Source organism: Vulpes lagopus, chromosome X (assembly GCF_018345385.1).
Source record: "Vulpes lagopus strain Blue_001 chromosome X, ASM1834538v1, whole genome shotgun sequence".
NCBI classification, from domain to species: Eukaryota; Metazoa; Chordata; class Mammalia; order Carnivora; family Canidae; genus Vulpes; species Vulpes lagopus.
The window spans coordinates 84,086,472-84,108,669 of NC_054848.1; the positions used below are offsets into that span (position 1 = coordinate 84,086,472).

The 22,198-nt window shown below is 47.2% G+C and overlaps 1 protein-coding gene across 7 annotated transcripts in view; it reads left to right on the plus strand.

Moving 5' to 3' along the window:
• Positions 1-203: 203 nt before the first annotated feature.
• PAK3 (p21 (RAC1) activated kinase 3) overlaps positions 204-22,198 on the plus strand; it is a 125,319-nt gene continuing 103,324 nt past the window's right edge. For 6 of the 7 annotated variants that reach the window (XM_041741475.1, XM_041741477.1, XM_041741479.1 and 3 more), the window contains exons 1-4: positions 204-453; positions 1,359-1,424; positions 1,547-1,656; positions 6,729-6,876. The gene's annotated coding sequence lies outside the window, so the exon portion shown is untranslated. The remainder of the gene's footprint in view (positions 454-1,358; positions 1,425-1,546; positions 1,657-6,728; positions 6,877-22,198) is intronic. The other variant, XM_041741474.1, reaches the window with a different exon arrangement.

The window sequence follows — 22,198 nt, forward strand, 5'->3', positions numbered from 1 at the left end:
CATCTCCTTTTCCTTTCCCTCTCTCTGTTCCCTCCCCTTCAGGTTTTTTTTCTTTCCCCTCCCAGGCGCTTCCTGCCTGGAAACAAAAGATTGGTCCCCAGCAGCCCACTCAGGGCGATTTTAGTTTTCTGCTTACCCTCTGATTGGCCCGCGTGCGATGCAGAGCCCGGGTGACGTCATAGCAGACAGGAGCCAGGGAGCGGTTGCCGAGCCGGGCTCTGCCGCGGGCGGGCAGCTGTCGGCAGCGCACCGTCTGGGGGCTCGCGCGGGGGGCTGCAGCTTTTCCTGGCCCTGAGCAGGTGTGCGAGGCCGGGAGGAGAGGCGGGGTGAGCGGGCCGGGCCCGGGGCTGCGGCTGCGGCTGCGGCCCCCCCCCGCCAGCCCCGCCAGCCCCGCCAGCCCGAGCACTCGGAGGTAGAGGAAAGGTCTGGACAGGGTGGCTGGACCAGTGGCAGGTAAATCCCGCGACTCAGGGCGCCCAGCTCGCTCGGGGGAGGGTGTGGCGCTGCCGGGCAGATTTTTCTGCCTTCCCCGGGGGCCCCTCTCCCGCTCTCGGCGGCACTTCAGCCTTGGGTCGCCTCCGTGGCGTCCCCGGAGCCCCGAGACCCGGCGCGCAGTTCGCCCGATCGCGCTTGGCGGCCGCGGACGAGTGGGTGTGTCAGGGCCACTCTCGCAGGGCCCGGACCCCGTTTCTGGGGCAAGCCCTGGACTCGCCGGCCGAGGCCTGGGCCGCTGGAGGCCAAATCCGCCCCCAAATCAATATAAGCCGGTTAGACTTACACCATCTTTCCGCCCCCTCCCCCAGCCACAGTAGCGACGCCCCCCCCCCCAAAAAAAAAAAACCACCAAGGGGAGGAGGTGTGGCCGCAGCCTGGCCAAGTCCAGGGGAGAGGGAAGAGCCCAACTAGAACAAACAGAAAAAGTGACGATTTTCTTCTCTGGGCGCCCTTTCTTTTCTTTTTCTTTACCCTCCTCCTCTTTTTTCGTGGTGGTGGGGGGAGGGTAATGACAGGACGACTTATTTCTTTTCATGTGAAGATTGGAATGATGCAGTACTCTCCCTAAAAAGCCTGGGGCCCCTCATTAGCCTTTGTCTTTGTCTGGGGAGGCGCAGGGGTCATTAGGGGTCATCAGGTCCCCTGCCCCCCAACCCTGTCCTCAGCTCACAGTAGGCCTTGCCCTCAGTTTGTGAACTGGCTCTGGCAAGATGACTGCCACACTTTGGGGCAGATTGAACATTTTAGATTTTTACTCTTGTAGGTTTTCCTTCCCTAGGTGGTGTTTGAGGGACAGGGTGGGAGGGCGGTGCCCAGGGAGGGAGCAAGAGGCCCCTTTTGATTTTTTTGGTCCCACCTTCCAGAATCCAGTGGCAGACTCTGGACTTGAGGGTTCTAGGCTGTGGTCTGTAGAAGCAAAGGAGAAAAGGGTGAGTGGCTTGGCTTTGGGAAGCATGAAGGGGGTGGTTTCAGTGTTTTTGGGTTTTTTTTAATGGCTTTCATCAGAGAAGCCTTTAGCCATGCTAGTCTTGCTCCCCCCATGGTTTTACAGACTCAAATCCAGGCCAGCTGTATGGCTGTCTGAGGTGTTGGAACAGAAGGAGGTCCATTCCTGTTGGTGACAACACTGTGGCCCTGTTCTAGGATGACTGAGGTATAAAGGTCAGTGCAGTTTTCACTGGGCCATTTGCAAAATTATAATTGGGCAGGTCTGTGATTTGGTACTTGAGGCCCCTACCCCAGGGGCACCTCTGGGTGGAGGGGCTCAATATGGTAATGGATGATTAATAGCCTGGGGCTTGGAGGGAGAGCCATGGAAGCCTCTGTTTTCTAGATATAAATGTCATACCTCCCTTCTCCATGAATGGGACAAAATGGAAAGAGACTGGCACGTTTGCTGGGTAAAAGCCAACAGCTGAAGATCTCGAGGCCAGAAGGACCTTGAGATGTCAAGGAGTGGACCCCCCCCCCAACCTCCAGGCAGACAAGTGGGCCTCGTAGGGAGGTTCACTTGTGATACACTTGCAGGCAACGAGTCACAACACCCCAAAGGTGTGCCAACTAGCTGACCATTACCACAGGTTGCAGATTTTCTGGTTGGAGGCAGAATTGGCATACAAAGCAAACAGGCATGCTGAGGTCTTTGGGGAGAGGATAGTAGATGTGACAAGTGAGAAAAATGAAGAATAATTGGAGGGATGGGGTGGGGTGGGGAAGTGCTGCCCCTGTCAGAGACTCTGTTATTCTGAGGTCAGAGACTAAGCTACTGTGAGGTCAAAGAGGGTGGCCAAGGCAAAAAGAAGTCAGAACTAGAAATCTAGAAAGAGGTAAGATCAGATGGAGCAGGTAGGAACAAAGCCATAGAGAACAAGAAGAGAGCTGTGGTCTTACCGGGAACCCAAAGGCCCCGATTTCCCCAGGTGAGATGGTGAAATTTTGGTGGTCGAGGCACATGTCGTTCATCCCAGACTTAGGGGGATGATTTTCTTGATATGTAGGGAATCAATAGCATTCCCATCCGCATAACCCACCTTTGGGAACTAGTAGCTTTGGTCATAGGAAGGAAAAGAAACTCTGTGAGCAGTGGACTTCACAATGGCTCTTTCCTCCTGGGTAAGGAGAAGGAATGGCAGGGTTGGGGCTGGGAGTGGGCCTGATCCCAAAGGAGATTTGGGGAGCTTTGAATCTGCCCAAGACAGGTAGGTTGACTATTTTTACATGGGGAGGGCCAAGGCTGGGTCTGTGGTCCCTGTTGCAGCCATAGGAGTATCTGCCTGTGTTCCAAAAATGCCCTCCTTCCCAGGGGCCCATGGGACCCCGTGCAGGCGAAGGATGGTGAAAACCACTGCCCTAGAAGGTAAGTGCAGCTGTTGAGGCTTCTGGGGTACCCTGTTGTCCCCCAACCTCCCCACCTGCCAGAGGCTAGGCGGTTCCCCCTGCAGGGCCTGGGGTGGACTCGCCTGCCAACTCCGCACCATGTGATTTCTCCAGCAGGGGGCAGGAAAGGATGTGCAGTCAGGGCCAGAGTCCTCTGGTGTGAAGCTGGAGCCTTCGTATGAACTAACAGCCATACGTGTCAAATCTGATTTTGGGGTACTAGAGAACCAAAGAACACCTCCTCCCCTCCCCCCAGGCCTGGTAGTCTGTTTCCATTCCTCTTGCGCCCCAGGACTTTGGAAGGCATTTGCATTTACATCTCAAGTAGTGATTACTCCAATCACTAATACCCACAGCCTAACCCAGAGTTTAATTGGAAATGTTAATCGGGACAATGGATCCATGTCTGATTTGCACATTCAGTCAATTATCTGCAGGTTGGGGCAATCTGTGTTGTACCCGAGGGACGTGACAAGGAGCAAAATGGCATAACTCCAGCTGCGGCCGCAGGTGGGAAGCCAAAATGGGGGAGGTAGACCTTGAAGACCCGAAAGAGATGAACAATTTACTGGTGGGGAATGAAGATCATTTCCAAGGTGTGGCCACAGAAAAGCCTGGGCCGCTGATCATTGAGACAGAGCCGGACTGACCGTCTTGGAGCTCACACAGTGGAGAGGGAGGCAAGGGTTTTTTGCCACGCTGGGAGGGTGCTGTATTTGGAGAAAGAAGGTTTTTTGTTTTGGGGGGTTTTTTGTTTTTTGGGCTTTTTTTAGAGACTAGAGGACAGGGAGCTGAGGTAGAACAAAAACCCTGGAAGTCAGGAGGCTGGTGGTCTGGTCTGCTTCTGCCCCTCCTTGAGCCTTACTTTCCTTGGCTTTTGAATGATGCGATTGGATGAAGTGGTTTCTGAGAAGGTCATGACATTTTAGAAAGTGGGTCTGTTTGTTCTTGGTCATGAAGGCAGGCCCACCATAGGACATCCCCCCCCAAAAAAAATCCATTTACCCTTTTAAATCTCACTTTTTTTGGTATACCAATGACCATGTCAATGGGAAACAGGAGGGAGAAGGGAAGCCCAGGTGGAGAATCTGCTAGGGAACCTATAACCAGCCCCTGAGAAGCTCTGTGGGGATTTTATATAGATCTTATGGGGGGAGGGGGCGGTGGGGGTGCAGATAGGTACTAGTGGTGCCAACTCCCTGATTCAGCCTCAAAACCGAAGGGCCCAGATGAGGGTGAAGGAAGGCCTGCTTAGGATGTGTATCCTCTTCTTTCTCCCTCCTCTGTGAGCCAGGTGGACTTTCTGGAATTCTGCATCTACAAGACACTACCCCTAACTGCCTGCACAATCGCCCCCTCTAGTGGCATCTGCGGGAACACCTTTGGCAGAGCTTCCCATGTGTCCCCTGGCCCGGCTCCCTTTGCCAGCGCTAATCCCTTGGGCAGTTGTTAACTCCCTGCCCCTGCGGAGAAGGGCACCAGTTCTTCCAGATGTCCTGAAGGAGAAACTGAGGCAGCTGCAGCTCCCTGCAGGCCCTTCTCATATATGGATGGGGCCGGGGGTTGAGCAAGGGTGCCATCTCCCTAGCACTTAGTGTCCTCCTTTGGGCTTCACAAAGGTTCCAGAATTCCTTTCCCTGCAATCTTTAGTGCTGGGCCAGGCATCTGCTGTGGGAGGGCCTGCGGTAGAGAGAGTGGTTGGCCATAACTTCCTGCGCCCCCCCCCCCCAAAGTGGCAACCCTAGTCTCCAGTCAGAGATGCTGGCAGGAAGCTGGAATGCAGCAAAGCTGGGGTGCTGGTAGGCACACAATGGGTACACTGATCCCTACCCCAGCCCCAGTAGGAGGCTAAGCCACAGGTGCAGACACAAGGTGTGATAAACATACAACATGATACAGACACATAATATGGCAGAGACATGTGTTACAGAATATGGATTAGAAACATGGCACACACTTACATGTATACACAGAACCACAGCACATCCACAGTACATAACAGACCCCATATATGTGCACCTGATAACAAAAACATGACAGCACACACACACCCAACATTATACAGAGTTGACACACACAAAATAGCGATAGGTATGACATGGCGTACACACGACCGGGCACAGGCACGCAGGGCACACAGCTACTGTGGGATGCAGGAAGCAGCACAGATTCCACCCTGCACGTACTCAAACACAGGGCCACATCGCCACACTCCCAACAAAACACATCCCCAACGGGTGGGAAGAGTGTGACCACCAGGTGGAGCACTGTGTCCTGCCAGTCTCCCCCCACTGGCTAGGGCTGTGTAACTGGTGGATTGGAAGCAGGCTGCCATGCAGTTAATGGGAGGCTGAAGCGAGGTGGAGGCAGGTGGAAGGAAAGCTCAATCTTGTACAGGAACCTGGAGGTGCTTGGTTGGTCCAGGCTGGTGCATCCACTGGCCCCCTCCAATCTTGCGTTCTCACACTGTTCCCCACCTCCATGGGAGCTTTCTGCCATCCCCGGGCTCAGAAGACTTTTAGTGGCCATCGTTCTTGAGCCCCCTTCCAGTCCTGCCCCTCTCTGGAGCTTTGGTGGCTGTTACTCACCTACCCCCACCCCACCCCCTTGCAGGATGAGCTCATGCAGCCAAGGTCCTGGTTGGCACACCACTTAGTGGCTCAGTGGGTGGCAGTTGGAAAGGCTGCTTGGAGGATACGAGTGGGAGGCACTCAGGGAATGCCAGGGCCCCTGGGGGACAGATGGGTGGCCGTGTTCTGGAGTCTCGCCAAGAGCAAGTGGCATACCTGGGATATGGGTTGGTCTTCTTGTTCACCAAGGGGAAAGTGAGAATCCTGGGGCTTTTCTTGCCTCCCTGAGGCTTCAGTTTTTTACTGTCTCTGCCTTTAGATATCCTGCCATCTGTGTCTTTGGATTAGGACCTTGTGCATTCCATTATCGGCCATTAGAGTGTGTACTAGCCTGGGTCCGGCTTTGTTGGAATTGAACATATATGTGCTGCTTTTCTTTGAGAACAGACACCATGGAGGGAAGCTGGGGGCAGGTTAGGAAGGATGGAAGAGTGGGCTTCCTTCGAGAGGCTTGAGTGATTGTGGATGAAGGCAGATAGAGAGGGGTTAAAGACCTTGCCTCCACAGTTGAACATGGAAACCTCTGCAGGGAAATAAGGCAAACTATCACCCAGAAAAACACCAGTAGATATTCACCCTAAGAAGTCTGAGAAAGACCGTGGCAGACCTCCCCATAGTGGACATTGTGGGGAGGCAGAAGGAGGTCCCAGTTAGGATCAGAGACTGCAACCTTCAACAGCTATGAGATGATAGCCAATTAGGGGCTCTCCAAGTGCTTCCCACAGCCACCCAGTGAAGGGGGTTGCTGAGAAGGGGAGGAGGTAGAGGTGGCAGCTTGGAAGTGAAACAGCATTGCCAGGGTTTGGGGAAGCTCAGATGTCCTCAGAGCCAAAGTGCGTTTGCCATGATCTCTCAGTTTTCTGTCGTACGTGGGACTGTACCACCTCCTAAGAATATGCGGCTATTTCCCATCTGTCCTATTTGATCCCATCCTCCTGACACTTGTCTGGGGTGGCTAGGGCAGGTCTTCTCTGCCAACAAGCAAGCAGAGCCAGAGTGAGTGGTGAAATGACAGCAGCTCTCAACCTGAAGCCCCTAGTCCAGCACCCAAATGGGCTCTGACTTCCCAAGGCCCTTTGTATGCTTCTCCTCTCTGATGCTCTACCTTCTCAAGGGGTTTTCTGAAATCCACTGTAGGGTGTATGTGAGGTTTTGGGGGGGTGGCTAAGGGAGTAGTAGCAGGAGGGGCAAGGGGTTCCTGCACCCCCACAATGCTTGTCTTGGCAGGTTGTCCCCAAGAAAGAGCATCTGAGTCCTTGCATCTTGTGGCAGCAGGTGTGCCCAGCACCGAGTCCGTCGGAGCTGAAGGCAGCCCAGCCCCTTCTCATGGGCAGCACCCATCTGTGCTGAGGTCCTACAGTGGTGGCAGTAAGAGGTGAGTAATGGATTCCAGGGCAGGGAGTCAGACATCTCCAAATCCAGGTAAAGGCCACCTTTCCATCAGAGCTCCCAATGTTACAGACCCTGCTTAGGCCTCCCTAGCTGGGTCTTGGGATACAGCCCTTTCTTTCTGGGGGCCTGTGGCTGTATAGCTACCCTTGGTTTCTTGGTCCCTCCCTGCCATTGCTGATATGGGAATGATAGCTGTGACTTACATTGTGGAGTAAGAGAAACCGAATGGTTAGGGCCAAGTCCTTTACAAACATCAAGCACCATCTAAGAGCTTCCGTGTAACCACCAACGCGCTTCCCATCAAGCTGCCTATTCTCGTTCTTCCTGCTTTCCAGATGTCACAGTGGCATTTCAGCCACGTGCCACTGTCTGACCAGTCAGTTCCTGAAATTTCTCCTGCTCCACAACTTTCATTTCACCTTCCTATTCAAGGCATACTCCCACCCCATCTGTCCCAGCTTCCGGGCCTGGTGGGCTTAAACCTTCCAGAACCTTCCCTCTGCCTTCCCATCCAAGCAGGGACCACTTCTCCCCCAGCTTTCCAACAACACTTGAGCGCGTAGAGTATTGCGTAGCCCTTGCTTCTCTGCTGCCTGCTGTAATTCTTGCGTGGTTTCTGGAGTGTTCATCTTGGCAGGTAAACTAGACCAGAAACTAGGGATAGGGACTCAATTTTACAGGTCTCTGGTCTCTCTCACGAGTGCCCTACAGTTGCCTGGCAGATTTTCAATTTGAGATCTATTCTTCCTCTCCACTTCTTTCAGGTTCCGTGGCCCGCCTCTGATCATGTACCTCTTTCCCTGTCGGGCAGCCTTTAGGGCTTCTGCTGTCAGCTGCTCCCTCCAGCCTTCTGTTGCCATATGTCACTGTTCACCTACCTGTTTGTATCTTAATGTCCCTCTTTCTTTTGGTCTACAGTTCTATCTGTTGGTCAGTTACCTGGGCATCTCTCATAATGCCCAAGTCAAAAGTGAGCCACCAACCAAAATTAAAAAAAAAATAACAACAAGAATAACAAAGAGAAAATAAGGAGTATGCAGTGCAGTTCCCTTTCACAAAGCCTGCCCCAGGCCCCAGGACAAAGGAAAAGTGTAGCTCAGTGGCAGGTGTTTCTAGGGTGCCTCCTCATGAAGGGGAAGCTCCAGAGTTTCGGCCATGATATTGAGGGTATGAAATTACAACCCTGCTGATACTAATGTATTCAGCTTTCTAGAGATGCTGTGGTAGGGGATCCTCTATAGACCTGGAGCGACAGAAGGTAACTAGAACTCGCTCAAGTCAGAAGCGAGCCCCGGGATCTCTTCCGGGTGTTCTGTGACAACTCCAATAATAACCCGTATCTATTGTCTACTGTTGCCAGCACTGGGCTAGGCATTTTACTTGCAGGAGACCGTTTGATCCCACAGTAGTTCCTGTTTTTGTTTCTGATTATAAGTGAGACTAGCTCAAGGTAGGTACTAGAATCATTGTCTTTGCCCACAAAGAGACAGAAGTTGGGAGGGGCTGAGTAATGTGCCTGTAACTGGATACATGCGGTGGCTTTGAGGGGAAAGACGCTTCCTGGAGAGTTTCTCAGCATCCTAGATGACATCAGTACTCCTCCCTGGTTGCACACATGCACATATACTTTCTCAAGCATGCTTCTGTACTCTTGGACATTCATACAATCCTTAGGCCTCCTTGGCTCACACTTTTCCCACCGGACACGTTTGTGGTGACCATCACGCCCACCCCTTCACCCTCACACACATATTTACAAACATACTGCATGCCGGCATACACTCATACTGCCACACACTGCCACATACATTTCTATATTCACATTTCATACTGACACATGCTTGCACTCACCCTACACTGCAGCCTCACATTCTCACCCACTCACACCTTTATACTTTCTTATGTTCTCACACACTCTTGGTCACACCTTCTCACATCCACAGAAATGTGATAGAATCACATTTAACCTGCAAATTCCTGCACGATCGCAAGTAGTTTATACGCAGACCCATGCTGACTTGCCCCTGCCTATTTCTCATATAGCCATACACACCCTCAGTGTTATATGCTGTAACACATTTGCGCTGTCATGGATGGTTTCCTCCTTGCAGTAAAACACACAGATCATCACTCATTGAAGGGACACATGCATGCGCATACATGCTCCCACCATGAACACAGTCTCACCCATTTCCACTTTTTATTTTTTTAAGATTTTATTTATTTATTCATGAGAGACAGAGAGAGAGAGAGAGAGAGAGGGACAGAGAGAGAAGCAGGCTCCCTTCAGGAAACCTGATGTGGGACTCGATCTGTGTCTCCAGGATCAGGCCCTGGACTGAAGGTGGTACTAAACCACTGAGCTACCCGGGCTGCCCCTCATTTCCACTTTTTAGACCCTCTTACAATCTTAACCTCAATATTACATGCTCAGCACTGATGTAACCCCCTGCCTCTGTCACACTCACACATAGTCACCCTTATACATGGAAACACACTCATCATGACACCCATTCCCGCTTATTTGCTCACCTTCATGCTGAGATCTGATCGCACTCCTCCAGCTCACAGGCATGCATCCTGATATACAGTCTCACACTCTCCTTTTCATAAACTTAGACACTTTCACTAACACCCAGCACCCTATGTTCGCACTCAGAGTCATACTGATGCAGTCATCCCGACACACCCTGACATGTCCATATGCCCATTCAGTCCTCATGCTAATTCACATCACACAGTCACACTTAGGGCATGCCCATGCCCATATACTGATGTTTGTACATTTGCACAGTTTTCCATATTCTCACATTTGCAGACACATGCTCAAAATCCTACACTCCCACACATTCCCAGGGGTGCACGGTCACAATCATGCACATTCACATGTATATCTTCACACTGTCCAACTATCATTTCTACAGTACACGTGTTCACACTGGTGCTAGCATGCTTACATTCCTGCCCGTTCTCACTCTTGTACTCTCACACTGACATACCCTCACACAGCTACATGCATTTGCACCAGTACACATGTGGTGATCTGCAGGGTCCCTGAGTGGCAGTTATGTTGGCACACACCACCCTGACCAACACAATTGAACACTGTCACCCTCAATTCCCATAAATGCATTCATGCATTTAGACATAACCTGCTACTGATGCCGTTGATGGCCATGTAGACTTACACTCAGACTCTCATCCACCCTGCAGTACCCCCCCACTTAGGTTGATATACTTGTTCACACTGGCCCATGTGCCCACACAGTCACCAAGGCATAAATACATTGACTCTAGCTCAACATACTCGCCTGAATGGCCATGAACTCTTAGTTGGACTCACACACGGACGCATTGACACTGACCTATGCTCCCTTGCTGAGATGATCCCACTAACCCACATCTGTGATTCACATGTGTTTATAGTGGCCCCAAACATGCGCACACACTCACACATCCCCAAACTCTTGCATGTGGCCCCACGCTAATACTGCCATATCCACTCACTTTTTCACTGACACACACACACACCATCTCATGCCCACTGCAGGTGGTAGCTCATAATCACAAAAAAGTTGTCACTTTTTTCCCCTACTTGTCACTAATGCTCTTCTCATACCTGCTAGAAGGTTAACAGCAACCTGTGGCCAAAGGAAGACTGTTGGTCTCAGCCAGGGCACCAGTGGGACTAGATCTTTCCAGAGCAAAAAGGAGTGGAATTTATGTCTAGGATTAAAAAGAAAAAGCTCAAACCCACAGATCAAATTTTTTTTAAATTTTTTCCCCACAGATCAAATATTATATCCTTTTGCCATAATTCTCTTTTACGGAAGTCATCTCTAGTAGAATCTTAGCCAGCCTATCCAAAAGAGGTTGGGGCTTAGATGGTTTATTTTCTGGAAGATGATGATATAACCTGTCCTCATCTTTCCCTCCCAAGGGGAGGGGAAGGTAAGAAATGTGTGTGTTTCTTTAGGCACTCCCAGTGGTCTGCTGGGCAGAAGTATGTGTCTCTTATTTTCTGTTTCTGATCTGGAATTCCACATTGCTTCCCATAGCCACCTCTAGTCTAGCCAGGTCTATTTTTTCCTTGTTTACACTGGAATGTGTTACTCCATGGTATTCAAGAAAGAGAAAGGAAAGGTTCATGAGTTATCTGGATGATAAAGTAAGTTTCTCTTGTGAGCATGCATGCGCATATATAGACCCCACTGGAATTTCAACAGCTGTTACTAGCAAGTTAACAGAGGAAATTTCTCAGTAGGCGCAGATGAAGGCAAGCTGAAAAAACTTCCTTGCACTCCAGACAGACTGCAGACTTCCCTGCAAGAGGGTAAAAAGAAGCACAAATCCCAGGAGCGAACTAGTAGGTCAAGAACCTGGTGTCAGGGTCAGGCGCCACCCCAATTCCCTATGAGAGAATTAGAAACATGAGAGCACCTTGCAGAAGCCTCCTTAGTCCATAGATTCCCCTGCTGGAGTCTCTCTGGAGTAAAGATGGGTGCAAAATATGTCCACACTGCCATTTGATATGGATTCTGGCACCATAGGGAAAAGCCTGAAATACCACGTACTACCCTCTACACCTGTGATTAGATTGAGGCCTTCTTTGAAAGCAGAGACCATCTCGTGTAACTTATTTTGGATTCCCAGTGTCTACCATGATGCCAGGCCCAGAGCATCTACTTATGAAACTCCAGGAAGAAAACTGAAAGAGGTAGGTGGACCGCAATGTGTCAGGACAGATCCAGTGCCTGTCTTCCTCAATCCCAGAATTCCAATGGCCTTACCAGCTTAGGTTGAGGATCTACTGTGGGCCCTATCAAGTGCTATACCCAGAAGGAGATTCAGATGGAGGTATGAAACATATCCTGCCCTTGAGGTACTTTTATTCGAGTGGGGAAAAGGAGGTCACCATGCAACAGTAGCACAAGGCAACAGTCTTGAAGCTTGGGATTGGGGGAATCTTTATAATCCTCTTTAGGTTCCCGAGAACTTGAGGGTCCATGAGTAGTTGGGAACAGCAGCCAGGATGTGGGGGGAGTCATTTCCCAAGGCAAACCTCCTCGTAGACCTCTTGCACAGCCCAGAGATGTGCCATCTTTCCAGGAGCCCTTTGTCTCTGTACCTAAGGAAGAGGAATGAAAGTGAGCTATAGACCTTAATGGAAATTTTGTACTGAGTTAAAATTTAGCCACCACCTCCTCCAAGAGATGGCTTTAGAGAAATAGCCTGGCAAGTTTACATTTGGTCGTTTCTGTGGATATGCTGAGAGTCACCAAAAGCAAATTATATAATTTTAGAGGACTGGGTGAATTTTAGGAAGGAAAAAAAAATGCACCTGCCTGAATTCACTTGAAATCCTTGTGAAGTGCTAAGTGCATAGACCCACCCCCGTGCATTTATATGGTATTTTCTGCTTTTCAAAACAGTTAATAACCCATTCATCCATTATGATAGAAGAATTAGGAACACCAGCTCTGGAGTCCGTAGATGAGCATTTGAATGGCAGTTTGGCCACTTCCTTGCTGTGGAATCTTGTTTGAGTCAATTACTCATCCCTCTTTTTTTTCTTTTTTTTAAAATTTTTATTTATTTATGATAGTCACAGAGAGAGAGAGAGAGAGAGAGAGAGAGGCAGAGACACAGGCAGAGGGAGAAGCAGGCTCCATGCACTGGGAGCCCGACATGGGATTCGATCCAGGGTCTCCAGGATCAGGCCCTGGGCCAAAGGCAGGCGCTAAACCGCTGTGCCACCCACCGCTGCGCCACCCAGGGATCCCACCGCTGTGCCACCCAGGGATCCCACTCATCCCTCTTAAGGATCAGTTTCCTCAGGCAGCCCGGGTGGTGCAGCGGTTTAGCGCCGCCTTCAGCCCAGGGCGTGATCCTGGAGACCTGAGATCGAGTCCCACGTCGGGCTCCCTGTGTGGAGCTTGCTTCTCCCTCTGCCTGTGTCTCTGCCTCTCTCACTCTCTCGCTCTCTCGCTCTCTCTCATTCTCTTTCCCTTGAATAAATAAAATAAAATCTTAAAAAAAGGATCAGTTTCCTCATCTCTGAAATGGGAGGACACTAATAGCTTCCTACTTCACCGAGTTGTTATGTGGGTGGAATGAGATTATCTAAGCGGGTAGCACACAGTCCAGTCCACAGTAAATGCTCAAGAGATGATAGATCTTATCATTACTTATGAGGTAGGTGCCTTCAAAGGAACAGAACCCTGAGACAGCAGAGAAAGGAGATGGTCCTTTGCAACCAAGGAGCTATGTTTCACAGGACTTGTTGCCTGCTTTCCTTACATTTCTGCTTAACCATAAGCTAGGAGGTAGTGCTCATCCCCACTTAAGAAGATGAAGGAAAAAAACAGAATTATCCTATGGAGAGTTGCCTCCATTCCCAAGTCCTTCTGGGACATGCTTACCTGGGCATTGCCACAATGTTTCTGGTTCGTGTCCATGTCCCCTCTTGTCCTACAACTTTTCCCTTGAAATGATGAAGTCCTCCATGATGTCACCTTCCATTTGCTGGTATAAAAATTTCAAAGAAGGGAACAGGAGAGGCTCCTGATCCTGGTGGAGTCAGAAGTCTGGTGTCTAACTACAGACACTCCTCTGGCCTTGATTCCAACACTGAAATGTCTGCTTTGTGGATAGATGTTCTGCCTATTTCCATGCTTTGGTCCCAAGCACCACAGTGGAGACACAGTTCACTGTGAATCCCTCAGAATGTTCATGTCCATGCAAAGGCTGTGAGTAACTGAGAACACGTCATGTCCAATGAAACTATGGTGTGGTTGGGGAAGCATACATCAGAGTATGGGCTTTGGAGCCTCACAGACATGGAGTTGTGGTCATATCTTCCACTCTACAACCTTAGCAGGTAGCCTGATGTCTCTGGATGTCCATTTCGTCTGTAAACCAGAAATAATAATAGCTAATGTGGTTACGCATGTGGCACACACTTGTGCAGGCGTAGCTTTCAGCAGAGCGGCTGGGACATAAGATCTCAATGGATGCTGACAATTTTGTTTATGGCTCGTGAAATATAGGGTAGTAATTGTAAGCATCTCCTCTAGGTATAATATTTTATATATTTTTTTTCTTGGCTAGGTAGTCACATTTTGTACATGAGGAAATAGGTTCAGAGGGGTTAAGGGACGGATGTATCCAAGATCATGAAGCTGATTTGCAGCAGAAATAGGCTGAGATGGGACCTGTCCACCCTGAACATTTGCATCTTTGCTTGGCAAAGCCTTTGGAGACTACGTCGAACAAATAAGAGCTGTTTGAACTGAGCATAATCCTTCTTGTGGAAAAAGAAAGTTGAACGCTAGCTACGGTTTATCTGCTAGCCCAACCATATTGTATTTTTTCTTTGTCTCCTGTGCAACGTCTGACACATTGCAAGAGTGCAACAAACGTGATCTCATAAGAGTATGCTTTGCAATAAGGCTGAATAATATATGGCCATGGTGGTGCTGTTCACCACCATAAGGAAAATCTTTCTCCAGGCATGCTGTGTGGTTTTGTTCATGCTGCTCAAGTAACACCAGATGTCCACAGTGTGGGATTTCTTAAAACATTCTGAAATATGTCCACAGACCTCTGGTGCCACTTGGCCATTTTTCTTGATGTGAAAATGACATGACATCAACCTTAGTAAACTCTAGGGAAAAGATGGGAGGACATAAAGTGGAGTATTTTTGTCCTCTGTGTAGCCTTTTTTTTTTTTTTTTTTTTTTTTTTTGGTCTCATAGCCATACTCAGAAGTGAAGTATTCTTCTCTTGGCTTCCATGAAATCTTCTAGTGAGTTCCTCCACTTCTTTAACCACATTCCTCAGGGATCTCTGGTTCCTTTCCCTTTTCTAGCCCCTAAATGGTGGTGTTCCCCAACAGTCTTTTCTTCTCTATTATTCTGTACTCTTCTAGATCTTCAAATTCATATCTACAGCACACATGCCCAGCTCTCTTGAACCATTTCATGATGCCAAATCAATATGTTAGAACAGCTGCTACATTTGTATGTATTGTCTTTAATCTTGGTGTCTCTATTGAGAGGGCTAGATAGCTAGGAAGACATTTTTTCCACCACCTGTGAATTGAGGTGTCCTCTTGCTTTTTATGGCTTGTTATGTGGTTTCTGCCTCTCAAATTTTATATTTGTTTTGTTTTCCACCAGATATTCCTAATTTTGCTGTGATAGACCTGTCACTTTGTGTGTTCTCTTTTCTTTGTATATTGACTTTTACAAAAGTTACCCATTGAGGTTCATTTGCCAATACTTATTGGTCTTTGTAGAATTTTTAGATTTGTTAGTAGAGTTCATATAAAAGTTGAAAGACATTTTTCTAAAATCATAAATGCTGTCATATTGGCCAAAAACATTAGAACAGTTTGTTTTTATTCTTACAGGAATACGGCTATTATTGGTGCTTTAATGGCTGCTAGTACGAGGGGCTTCCAACATAATCATATTTGTTATCAGCATACCATCTTATTCATTAGTTTTTCCTCCCACCATTCTAAGCTAGTCATTTACTCTTATTTGCAAAGACCTCTAGGGTGCCTGGGTGGCTCCATTGGTTAAACATCTACTTTCATTTCATTTCATGATCTCTGGGTCCTGGTATTGAGCCCCGCACCAGGATCCCTGCTCAGTGGGGAGTCTACTTCTCCCTCTCCCTCTGACACTCTCCCTGCTTGTGCTCTCATTCTCTCTCTCAAATAAATAAAATCTTCTAAGAAAAAAAGACCCCTCCAAGACAAATAAAACCCAAACAAAAAAGAAACTGAGACACAGTTTTATTTGGAATCCCAAACAGAAACTAAAGGTTAAACCAGGGATCTAATACACAGCATAGCGACTATAGTTAATCATACCAAATTGTGTACTTGAAATTTGCTGAGAGAGTAGATCTTGCATGTTCTCACGGCACCAAAAAAAGGTAAATATGTAAGGTGATGGATGTATCAATTAATTTGAACTGTGGTAACCACTTCACAGTGTAGACATATGTCAAACTATCACATGGTACACTTTAAACATATACAATTTTTATTTGTCAATTATACCTCCAGCAAATCTGGAAACCTCCCCCCAAAGACTTATATAAAAAAGAATTTGGCCTCCCACATTCTTCTGGGCCTTTGGGGATAGAAATGTATTTCCATTCAAGGTCCTGAGACCAGTTAGTTAATCATAGCAGGCCTAACATCCCTGTCATCTTTGGCCAATGCCCGAAACAGAGGCCCCTCTTGAAATGTCCCTCCTCCTGTCTTTCTAGTCCCGTGCTCATGTGCTTGCTTTCTTCCCTGGCTCACTTTCTCAGTGTGTTCTCTCCCAAATTATTCCCATGTCGCTACCTAGAACGTCCCACCCCGTGGCGGAAAATTGCCCCAAGTCTTCAGCCTTAGACATCTGCAACCTTGTCACCCAAGGAAGAATTCTGAAATTCACAGCTAGTCATGCCATCTCACTGCTTGAAGCATCTTTGTCTAGACAGGAGGAATCTAAACTCCAAAAAAAAGGTTAGAAAACCTTTCTTCATTTTGTCTCTGCTGATCTTTTTTTCTATCCTTCCAATTTACTGTGGTTGGGCCAACTTATCTATAGTTCCTGTAGTCCACTACATTGTTTCTAATCTCCTCTGAGCCCTAACCCATAATGTTTCTTATGCCATAATGTTTCATGTGTACTTCCTTTGTGAAGCCTCCTCCATGCTTTTGAGTGTCCCCTTCTCTAACCTTTACTGAGCTGCCGTGGTTAGCACCCATTACATTTTAAGTTTCTTCAAGGGCAGGGACTGTACCTTTCTCATGGCTTGCCCTAGGAGCTAACAAACTCCTACTCATCCCTCAATATCCTGCTCAAGTGCTATACCCTCTGACTTCTCTGGGCAGTATTAGTTACCCTTCCTCCACTGTAGCTCCAAAGCATCCTCTGCCTACTTGGGCACATACTAGGCATACACTCTTTAAAGGCTGAATGAATGAATTTATTTATGAATATTCAGTGATTTCCTCAAGATCACAAAATGATCCAGCAGTAGAACTGGAATGAGCTACTCTTCATTTGTTGGAGAGCATTCTTTTGGGTTTATGAAAGACCTAGCTAAAAATCAACCCCTGAAATTAAAACTGCATGACAGAGTGCAACTTAGTTCTTATACGAACTATGAAAGGAAGGCTTTTCTTTTTCCAAGTATCCTCTTCTTCATGGATTCCCCAGAAGAGGTCTATTCTGCTCATACATGGTTATAGGTCTAGAAAATGCTTTTTATCAGACCATACCTGTCTCTTCTGTACTTTGTTAGAAGCCAGTGACTTGGCTTTTTTTAAAGATTTTATTTATTTGTTCATGAGAGACTCCCAGAGAGAGGCAGAGACATAGGCAGAGGGAGAAGCAGACTCCCTGTGGGGAGCCCAATGTGGGACTTGATCCCAGGATCCTGAGATCACGCCCTGAGCCGAAGGCAGATGCTCAACCACTGAGTCACCCAGGTACCCCATTGTGACTTGGTTTTTTAAGAGTCTCATCCAGGTTCCTTTTTTCCAGAGGTCTGAGACCTGTTCTCTTTCTTACATAGCTTTTTTTTTTTACACAACATCACTTAGCTCATCAGAAAGAGAAGCCTAATGCAAAGAGGGCTACTCTAGCATGCTTGGGGTATATTTGGCTACTCTAGCATGCTTGGGGTATATTTGTTTGTTGGAATATACTATTGAATAAAGGCCCACACCAACCACATGCTTTTCACTTTTCACATTCTGGCAAACTCCTCCTTACCCTTCAATACCCTGCTCAAGTGCTGTATCCTCTGACTCCTCTGAGGACATACTCTCCTCCCTGCTCTGACCCTCCAAAACTTCCTAGAGTCCCATGGCATTGTACTTTACTGTGAATGTCAGTCATCCTCACTGGACCGTGAGCTCTTTAAAGACAGGGACTGCTCTTAATTTCTCTTTATATGCCCTCTGTACCTAACATAGCACCTGGTGCCTATGGATGTTGGTGGCATGGAGATAAAAGGCGATGCAATGATGTTCTCTGGATATCCTATATCCTATAGTCCCCTGACATAATTATTGGAGGTCTAATTATTGGCCCTGATTTCTCATGTGGTAAGATGGTAGTCAAAGAGTCTTGCTTTCTTGTGAACTGTTGTAGTCCCTCCCTTTTTTTTTAAGCACTCTTCATTTTGCCATACACACAACCTGACTTGGTTTGTAGTTCTATTTTTACTTGCATATTTAATATATGTCTTATATATATAATGTGCAGCCAGAGATGAAACCCACTGCTCAACCCTAGAATCTCACTCTCAATACCTACCATGGCACCTGGCACATAAGCTTAAATCTGTATTTGTTGTTTCAGTACATGAATGCAAGCACAGATGGGTTACTTAAGAGGTGCATTCTTAGAGTTACTATGGGACCCCTCAAAGGGTAGTCAGTTTCTGTTTTGGTCTCAGGATTCTTTGAAATAAGAGTCAAGCAGAAATCAACAAGAAGAGCACGTGGAATTATTTTCTTCTAGAAAAATCAATGTTAGGGACTCCTGGGTGGCTCAGTGGTTGAGCGGCTGCCTTCGGTTCAGGTTGTGATCTCGGAGTCCTGGGATCGAGTTCCACATCAGGCTCCCAGCACAGAGCCTGCTTCTCCCTCTGCCTATGTCTCTGCCTCTCTCTCTGTCTCTCAAGAATAAATAAATAAAATCTTAAAAAATGAAAAATGAAAAGCAGTGTTAGGCTGATGGAAGATCTTTTCTTGTCCTCTCTTTATACAGCTGTATAACCTGTAGACCCTCATTCTTAAGAGGCACAGAAGAGGATAGGGTATGCCTAGGCAAACCACAAAAGGCTGAAACCAGCTGGTGGTTGGCTTATGGGACCACGGATGCAGGCAATATATTAGGCTCAGTCTTAAAGCAGAAGGAACACTGTGAGATACACATTGTCTGATGCAGAGTTATAATACAGAGTTCCATAATTTATTATGAATACCCGCTTTCTTCCCCTTTATCCTACCCAAGTTTTTGTCCTGGATGTGTGCTAGGCCACAGTCTGGGCCCCATAGGAGGAATATAGGAACTACCACCTGATTCCCCCCTCAGGCCTGCTGACTTCAGCTCCCTGCACCAAAGCCTGCTTCTGCTTTATCTGCAGTTTTCCTCCCAAGATACCATATCTTCCCTTGATGTGAACAAACATCAGCCCTATGATATCAACCCAAGAGCTTCCCCGTGTCACAGAAAGTCTTAGGCACAGGGGTAGTTTTTTTTCCATGTTTGTGAGCTCTGGGGAAACGAAGCCTCCACACGTGCTGGAGGGCAGATATGCTCCAGCATGAGCCACTGGCGAGCCATGGCAGCTGCCACCAGGTGGTAGAGTCATGGATAGCACGGAAAACGAACTGTTTGGTAGATCTAACAACTTGCAAATGAAGAATTTGTGTTCAGTTGGAAAAACCAGAATGCTCAGTTGTGAGGTCATCCATCAGATCAAGTTTTTGGATCCTAGAGGAATTTCTCTGGGCAGGTTGGTTATGATCTTTTTGTAGACTCATGGCCAGTTTGGTGAAGACCAAAATGTTGTCTTTGGTTGAAGGAGAAGAGGTGGGGGGTTCTAACACTCAAGGCTCTGGCCAACTGGATGTTAGTCTCCTCTGATCTGTGAAGGAGGATAGATGGAAAGGAGATCTTGTCGCATCCCATTCTTCTAACGGTGAGGGAAGCCTTTTCTTTTAAATAGATAGCATTTCCTCTTCTTTAACGATAGCTCCCAAATAAGATGGTGAGATACACGCTCAGCTCTCATAAAATGTGGGCACAGAAACTTAGGTCAAGGGCAAAAGCTTGCAAAAGACAGGCTGTGGGGTGCTTGGGTGGCTCAGTGGTTGGACGTCTGCCTTTGGTTCAGGGCATGATCCCAGTATGCTGGGATCAAGTCCCGCATCTGGCTCCCCTCAGGGAGTCTGCTTCTCCCTCTGCCTGTGTCTCTGCTTCTCTATGTCTCTCATGAATAAATAAAATCTTAAAAAAAAAGGCTGGCTGCATTTTATGTCAGCTCAACTGCTTTGACCTCCAGTTCTGACAGGATTCCATTCATACATTTGTTCAGTCATTTTGGTGAAATACGAGCTTTGCAAAATGGATCTAAATTCCTGCTTTAGAAATGGTATGAGGGTCTCAGTCAACCTCCTGTACTCCCCCTCTTCAAACTTGCAGTGGTTACTTTCTTGCAGAAAACCGATTTGGAGACAGAAAAACTGATAACAGAGCAAGGACCTAGGATGAAGAGCTGTGGCACATGGGTTGGAAAACAACATCCAGGCATCTGTTTGGTATATGGAAAGCCTTAGCAAATTCAGGGATTGAATTTTTAGGCCTGAATTTGAGGAAATTTGTGGCTTTTCTGCTGGAGTGGATCAGGGAAGGGTGTAATTATCACCCAGGCATAGTAACAGAGAGCAGCTAAAGCCCCAGAGACTCAAGACGTTGGCTTACCATATCTTGTTCACTGGGGCTATCCGTCTGCATCTAATTTTCCCCGTCTGAATGCTTCCAAGTAAACTACATTCTGTTTTGAGAATTAGGAAATGTTATATTACTAGGCTTTGCTTTCCTTTTCCTTATTTGAGGCATCTTTTAGGGTATTCACCTTGGGTGGTTGTTCTGTTTTTGTTTTTTTTTTTTTAATGCTTAAGAAATTGTCTGCCTCTGTTCTTTATGCATCTTATTTTATCTTCTTAGAAGCATCAGTGTTGGAAATGTAAAAGCTGAAACCTGTAATAATGCATTAGTTTGCAAATATAAATGCACATCAGATGATCATTAGCATTTTCTTGGCATTAGCTCATGGCAGCATACATAGTGAATATTAAAGTGTGGCACTGCATACATTTAGAAGCTTAAGAAGTCATTTAAATAAGGACTATTGGTTCCATATAATGTACGCAGTATATGAGGTCTGGATGCTGGGGTCTACCTATTGAGTTCCTTATTTGCAGCCCATCTTTGAAATTTGCAACCATAATAGGCTGGCTTATTGGATTTAATTAATGTCAAGTTCCTGTTGAAAACAACGGAAGTCACTCATTAAAGATGTTAACAAAGAACAGGACTAGAGCAGAACTGACCTCGTTTGCTTGTGTGTATGAGAGCGAACACGAATGTATTCTGTGTGACTGTGCTTGTATGTATGTCAGCAGCAAGCTATCTTTTGCAGGATCTAAGATTGCAACTAGGCAGCTGTAAAAAGAGCGGGTGCCTGCCTTGTTTGTCCGGCTGCTTCTGCAAATCTGCCTAACAAGTAGCTCAGTTCCTCCTGATCAAATGATCTTAGAAATGGCTTCCCTCCATTGCACACTGTAATGGTATCTCCCAGGCGAGGCTCCCTGAAACAGCACACCCCTGTCTCTGATAGCAGAGTTCCCTTGGTGAGTGCCCCAGAACAGAAAACCTCCAAAACAAGGCCATTTAAGAATGGGTACTGCTGGCCAACACAACCTGTTGGAGTTCTGTCAGTAAATCACCTAGCCTTGGGTCTTCGGATGAAAAAAGCAGGCGAAATCAGTAAGTACTGGCCTCCAGCAGGTTGGAATGAGAAAGCTGGAACTGTCATATGAATATTTGGGGAGGATAAAAGTTTATATATGAGTATGCATGTGGGGCTGGTTTACTTGGGTGTCCCGGAAGGGGAATTGAGGAGAGTTTGAGATTTTCATCTCCACTCTTTCACTTTGTGACCCTGGGTATATCAACCCTTGTGCTCCATAAATTCCTCCTGGTGAAGATGGGGATGGTACTCCCTTGTTCACATGATGGTGTTCAGCTCAACTAAGCGTGGAAACTTGTTGGACATTACACATTTGCGGAGAAAAAAAAAATGAGGTGTGGATCCTCAGTTGGTAGCTGACATCTACACTGAAGCCAATGGCTTGGTAGTTAGACTACTGCCAGTTTTTCCAAACATGGCTTCTTGACTCAGACCTGCTTTGAGTAGGCATACGGACTTTTGCAACATTATGAAAAACTTACTCAGAGCCACAATAAATGCACAGAATGTATACAGTTCTGTTTATTATTTCACATGTGTATTTAATGCCAGCTGGGAACAAGGCCCCATAGTAGGCAATTATACAATTATACATTTATACAATTATACAATTATAACTGAGGGGTCCTTATCCTCAAGGAGCTTATGATTGAATGGGGGAAATGACATATATCAAAACTATGTGCAATTCCAGACAAGGTGACGAATATGCTAAATTGGGCCCACTGGCTGCATTTAGTTAGTGG